Genomic DNA, 6,980 nt, shown 5'->3' with positions numbered 1-6,980 from the left:
ATATATATATATATATATATATATATATATATCTCCTTGGCTTCGTTAGAAAAGACATTCAACCCAGTTTACAAAGCTACAAGAGAGATTTAGGAGAGTTTAGGTTTGGCCCCTTTGTGAGCCGGCCTTGGGCTTACATTCCCCGGCCAGCCTGGCTTACCTACCCTACAACCTGTTGCAAATTTAGCCTGAGTTTTTTGTTGAGTTTCAGAGCAGAATAAACCTCCCTCTCCCTAGCTTTTTAGCTCTTTCTTCTCCATTTGATTTCCACTTAAATGAAAAAGTAAAAACTCCCAAAGAAATGCAAAGCAAACAACTACCAAATTCCCCTAGCCCAGAGTAGTTAGAATGGAAGGATGAAAATTATACCAAGTCCCCTCCCCAGCCTCCCTGTGCCCCCACGGCAGGGATCAGCAAGCAGCCTCATTTTGGGCTTCTGGAGGCTCAATGGCCAGCCTGTGTAGGTATGGGGCTCACCATATATATAGTACCGGGTGTGTGGGCGCACTTGTGGGGAATCTGAAAAAACATCATTTGGCATTTCTAGGTTTATTTTAATCTTACAACCTTTAACGCCAGACACATAGCTGCTTTCCCACTTAATGTAACTATACATTGATTGCTTTTAATTAGTGTTGGATCTTTCTTAGTGTTTCACAGCTTGGGATATATAAAAAGTCTGACTTAAATTAAAAGAAGAAGAAAAAGAAGCAGCTAACTCTTTTGACAGTCTCTTGAGTCTAAAGAGAAGCCAGCACTGGAGTCCTAACCTCTCTGCCTCGTATTCTTGAGCTGTGTGGGCAGTGGAGCCCAGGAAGAGGGCAGAGGGCATTTCCTCTTCAGAACTTAATTAAGCACCTGTATTGAAATGAAGGTGGAGAAGGGCCCCATTACCACAGCATAGGCAATTGATGAGCCATCATGCTGGAGAAATGGGGTCTTGACCAGAAGAAATGGATGGGGTCTTTATTCCTTCAACACTTAGGGATTGCTAAGGCTCATTTATGGTTTCTGAGGCAGGATTTTGCATGTTTGCTCTCAAGCCTCTGTGGCCCTGGCGAATTCTCCAGTAAATATTTCAGACATCCTCAGGCCTGCTTTCCTCTCGCTGCAGTAAATTACATATTAAAGTAGCCTGGTAACTGAGCACTGGTTGCTGTGAGATAAGGCCTGGGAAATCAATATGTTTGCCATGTGGCTGCTTGTTTATGACACCTGCCTCTAGAACAGTTGAGCAATGTTCTGTTTGTTAAGGCTGCATTTCAGAAGCCAGCATCCTCCTAAAACACCCGAGATCTTAACGGGGGAGAGAGAGGTGCCGCACAGATATCGATTTTAGTTTTTCCAAGAGTGGAATTAGGCTTGGAAACAGTGTTCACAGCCCATGACCCCCCACCAACCCGCTGGCCCCAGCATTGTCAGCACAAAGGGAGGATGATCCTCTGTTGCGTGTGTGTGTGTGTGTGTGTGTGTGTGTGTGTGTGTGTGTGTGTGTGTGTAAGTTATTTGTATATAAGCATCTTACAATGTTGCAATGTGTCCAGTTGATAGAAGTCATGCAGCCTGGAATACAGACGTGTAAGTGTTGCTTAGATTTCTCTCTTCCACTTCTGTTACCTCCACCCCCTCTGATCTTCCCAGTTTAAAATAAGAAAATAGCAGCTGGGCAGTGGTGGTGGTGCATGCAGCTGTGTGTGCCCCTCAGGAGGCAGAGGTAGGCAGATCACTGAGAGGAGGCCAGCCTGGTCTACAGAGTGAGTTCCAGGACAGCTAGGGCTATACAGAGAAACCCTCTCTCAAAAACAAAACAAAACAAAACACCCAACAAACAAACCAAACCCAAACCAGAAAAACCCCCCAAACCAAAATAATACAACAGGAAAACGCAGGAAAATGAGCACACCAACCTGTCACAAAGTGAGGTTTGGCCCTCCCTCCCTCCCTCCCTCCCTCCCTGTCTCTCTTCCGAGTCAGGGTCTCATGGAGGCCAAACTGGTCTCTGACTGTGCATACCATGGTTGATCTTGGCCTCCTCCTGGCCCTCCTACTCCTTCCCCAACTCACTGAGTTATAGGTGTGTGTCACCATGTCTGATTTATACAGGGCTGGGGATTGAACCTTCATGCATGCTAGACAAGCATGAAGGATCTTACCAAGATGTAAGTCTGGCTGTCCTGGAACTAACTACGTAGACCAGGCTGGCCTCAAACTCAGAGATCCTCCTGCCTGTGCCTCTACAGTGCTGGGATTAAAGGCCACTTTTTCTAGCACTGGTAGGTTTTAACAGTAGATAAGACTAGCTTTGTGACTAAACCTGCTGGGGGGCAATGTTTTTGTCTGTTTGCTTTGTTTTTTTAAATTAGGTCTTGCTGTATTGCTATGGCTGGCCTGGAAGTTGTGTAGTCTAGGCTGGCCCCAAACATCTCAAATTTACTGTCATTACCACCTGCCTTAGCTTTCTACAAACTGGGATTACAGGAGGGAGCCATCATGCCCCCACCAGACAAGGATTCTTGAAGCCATTGAATGACAGAACACCTCAAGGAAGCAAAATGTTAGTGTGAGTGTGCAGGCATGGTTGTCCATGTGTTGAAGGGGAAGGGTGTATGAGGGTAGCAGCTTGGGAGAGAGGAGGATGGCAGCCTGCGTCCTCAACACTTAGCCTTCCATTTTGTAAAAGAGTAGCATCCATACATCTCCCCTTTGTTCATCCAAGTGATTCAGAAGGAAGAAGCGTGTGTCTACACAAACTTCGAGGGAGCCACTGGATGTCAGACATAAAACCTGCATTGTGTCTGTGTGCTTGGGTGTGCCAGCAGAACACACCCCATGGTGTTCTGTAACTTTCTAAGAAGCATGCGGCTTTCTCCACCTTGCTCTCTGTGTTCTGTCACTCCGATGAACAGACAGGCTTTCACTGTTTCATCGCTTTGCCAAAAAGTGAGTTAAATGTTTAAAGAGAAACACGGCCTTCTCCCAGTGCACGCCAGAGGCAGCTCCAGCTTAGGCGGATGCCCCGAGTATGCAGTCTTGTGGACAGGGGTTGGGGGGACATGATCTTCTCATGACACTAATGTATTCTGAGGTCTCATGGTTGTGTTTGTGTGTTTTTAAATCCAGGTTGACAGGTTCTCCTTAATCAATAGTGGCAAAATGTCTCTTTTCTTTCTACTTTCCACAGGATGGTAGGTGGCCTATCTCATCATCTTTCTGCTGACCCAAATAGGAGGGAGATGGGATAGGGTAGGAGAGCTGGGTGAGTTGAGCAACCGCTAAGCCTGTGCAGCTGGGGAGCTAGAAATTAAAGAAAGAACATGCCCTTTTCCTTAACCACTGGACAGATCCCTGTTCCTCCATACCAGGCATGGTAATTGACCTATTTTAAGCAGATGAACGTTTATTTAATATTTTTGTCTAAATTTTGTAGATCTGGCCTATCTGGATGACAAGGTGTTTAAAGTAATATTGAGTTGGACAAGAATGATACACTCCATTTCAGGGAAATGTAGTCATACAGTAATATTGGGGTGTTGGCAAGCTGGCCCCTTTCTTCTTGAGTCTACTCAGGGAATGCTGGAAACAGATGGAAGCCCATGCGAATCCTTGTGGTTCAGGTGTTTTGGGGAGATTTGTTGAGGATAACTGAGAATTGAGCAAATGACCTCCTTCTTTCTCTTTGGGTGTCAAACCCTGGGCTCTCTGCATCCAACACAAGCATCCTTTCAACCCAGCTACATCCCAAGCCTACACTGATCTTTCTGATGGGCTCTTTTATGAGATGTGACACACTGTGCTTCATGGAATTACTAACATTTCAGGAAACTGGGATAGTGATCAACTCAGAGCGAGGCCAGATGATGTCACACTCCCCGCTCTCAGAAGAGCTACCTTGGGTACCTAGTCAGAGCATGGGGGTGTGGGCCGCCCCAAAGTCCTTTCTAATGAGATACTCAGGTGGGCCTGAACTCTGGGGACTCAAAAAACACCAGCAACAAGAAGCACTAGGAATTGGTTTGTGTTGCTCTGGTTTGGGTTTTGTATTGCCTTCTATGCCAGGATTTGGAATGCTTGCCTATGATTCAGCTCTCCCTACTCAGACAATTCAACCATGATACTTTGCTGCTGAGTCTATAAGATCGACCAGCTAGTCTGTTTAACCAAATTTCTTTTAAGAGGTATGACAGAAATCTGTGACTGAACAGGACAACACTGAGCTACATGAGGCTAAATTTTGGACTCAAGATGAGTCTCAGGCAAGAGTTTGGCTACTTTTTTTTAAATAAGCCTACAGCACCTGGTATTTCCAGGCTGTCTCCCATCCAAGTACTAACCAGGCCCAACCCTGCTTAGCTTCCGTGATCAAACGAGATTGGCGCGTTCAGGGTAGCATGGCCATAGATGAGTTTGGCTACTTTTGAAACTGCATCCTGTATCACCCCTCAAGTATCTTAATATCAGACTCCACTTGAATGAGACTCCGCCCCTGTGAGAAGGGCTTGATATTGTCTAATTGGTGAGGTCATAGTGGGGATCACATTAAAAAAAAAAAACCACATACATGGACTGGATAGATAGCTCATCTAATGAGAGCACTTATTGCTATGCTAGAGTAGTTGCTAGCACCGATACCAGGCGGCTTATGCAACTGCCTGTAGCTCTGGTTTCATCGGAATCAATGCCCATTGGCCTCCCCGGGAACCAGGACATACATGCTCCACAGAAACTCATCTAAGGGTGTGTGAGTGTGTGTTGGGAGCACACATACAAACGCGCAAGTAAACCAAATGTCAAAAAATGCATGTGTGTTACCTTCCTCGATGTTACTGTAGTACAAGGTAAATTGTATGTTTTCCAAATCTTACTTTGACAGCAGAAAATCTGAATTCATTTCTTTGTATTTTTCATATTGTGGCACAATTGGAGATATATATGTTTACTTGTTTCTTAGGATGTATGTATGTATGTGATGAAGGAGGAGTTGCTATGCCCTTGGGAGGTGAGAATGGGGGTAATGCTCTCCCCAATGCAAAGCCTTTTCTTCATGAACCTAGCGATGCTCTACCAACCAGAAGTCTGTTGGACTGACCCGTTTTCCCTGTCCACAGCCTTGGCGTTAAAGACCTCTTTCTTCTGGGATGGTCCTCTGGGCTCTAGCATTGGTGGTGAATTCAAAAGCAAAGGCTAGGATAGGACCACTCACAGACCTCTGAGACAAGACCCCAGCTGCCCTGCCCTACCCTGTGGATTCTCTGGTGGCTTTTCTTTTCAAATGGGAAAAACAAATCCTTCAAACAAACTCTAAGGAGGAGATTCTTTTTTGGCTGGAAGAGACTGGGGAGTCGCTGGCAGCATTGGGTCGTGGTCTTGGGAGCTGGGGGAACTGCTATTCCTAATGTGCACTTGGCTTTTTATGCATGGACTGTCCTCCAGCTCCTGGGCAAATTTCTCACTCCCGGGTTTTCAGGAGAAAGGTTTGTCATCCGTCATCACCCTCCTCATCCATCACAGTAGACGGGGAGGCACTGCCTACGCTGGTAGGTAGGTGAGGGAAAAGGTTACACGCAGCTTTTCCTTTCTTCCAGGTACAGCTCTGTCCAGCCAACCCCCTCACCACCTGCCTCCCACTTGGCTTATAGCAGAGTGCATAGGCCTGGGCGTAGGGGATCATTCTGGTGTGTGCAGGCAGAGGGAAGTGTTTTGCTGATAGCCCTAGTTGGTCTTGTCATCCTGTGGTGTGGTTGAGTAAGAGGTAAACAGCCATTTAATTATTTATTGGGTGCCTGGAGGATTTTATAGGCAGGAAAGCTTAGGGCAATTGAAGAAAAGGGAGGTCAAGCCTGGAGCTTCTTGTGTGGCTCCCTGTTGGAAATTGACACTTTAAAAAAAAATTCATCTTTGAAAAATTCTTTTGGTGTATATTTCTCTGTGTGGACATCTGTATGGGCACCTGCAGAAGCCAGAAAAGGGTGTCATATCCTCTGGAGCCAAAGGTAGAGGCATAAGCTATCTAATATGCTTTCTGGGAACTCAACTCTGGTCTTGTGCAGGAGCAGCAGGCACTCTGACCCCTCCACCCCCCAATCTCTCCAGCTCAGGCCTGATGCGTTCAACTCATGCCGGCATGCTGGGTATCCTGGCATGGGAGTGAAGATTGAACCACCTACAGCTCCTTCCTTGTTGATCAATCCCACCCAAAGTAGGCACCCCGCCTGCCTGTCTTTAGGTCTTGCTTTTCTCCTGGCCGGAGTCACCAGATGGCACGTCATGTATTGATCATTATTTTTACTCTGAAGCACAGTGCTGTGGTTATTGATGGTTAGAGGCTGGGGCTAAGAGAATCTTGAAGTCATTGAGAGCCTTCTTCCATATTGTGGGAAGCAGGCATGAGAGTAGAGATGGTGTGGAGTCCAGACTCAGCTAGAGACAGCCTACATGATAGGGAGAAGGGGAATGAGAAATGCTCAGAGAGTAGATACTGCCAGACTTAGCCATTGTCTGAACAGCCTGCTGACTCCTTTCTCTTAAAAGAAAGAAAAAGAAAGAAAAGAAGAGAAAAAAGAAAAAAGAAAAGACAAGACAAACATTTCTTTTTTAGCATGTACCGTCTGGGAGAATTAAAGACGTTTGGGTGGCTCAACCTGCAAGTGAGTTTTAGTGACCACATGTAACAGCTGGGGCAGCCTTTCTTCTCTTTGCTTTCTCTGAACCTTCCAGAGAGTGAGGCCCCTATCTCTTGGGGGATTAACTCCTTGTGGCTCCAGGGTCGTTGGTCCTCCCCCACCGGCATCAGTATCTAACCCTCTCTGCAAACAGGATGTTTTCTCGGCCTCTTATCAGATGGCACCGGAGATGCGTGGTGGAGATAGAGGTAACGATTAACTCATCCTGAATTCCTTTCACGAGCTGACGCCCCAGACCAACTTAACCACTGAGCAGAGGGAGGCTTTGACAGGAGCAAAGCAGATTGGGACTCTGTCTCC

General features: G+C 46.3%; 1 protein-coding gene and 1 pseudogene across 2 annotated transcripts in view; one reads left to right on the top strand and one right to left on the bottom strand.

Moving 5' to 3' along the window:
- The window catches only part of Zbtb16 (zinc finger and BTB domain containing 16), a 187,333-nt gene that overhangs the window by 35,746 nt on the left and 144,607 nt on the right, over window positions 1-6,980 (top strand). The gene's annotated exons all lie outside the window — the stretch shown is intronic.
- On the bottom strand, window positions 4,283-4,400 carry LOC116074085 (annotated as a pseudogene).

This window comes from Mastomys coucha, unplaced genomic scaffold (genome assembly GCF_008632895.1).
Source record: "Mastomys coucha isolate ucsf_1 unplaced genomic scaffold, UCSF_Mcou_1 pScaffold23, whole genome shotgun sequence".
Lineage (NCBI taxonomy): Eukaryota > Metazoa > Chordata > Mammalia > Rodentia > Muridae > Mastomys > Mastomys coucha.
The sequence above is the reverse complement of the archived record's forward strand: the minus strand, read 5'-3'. Positions and strand labels throughout refer to the sequence as shown.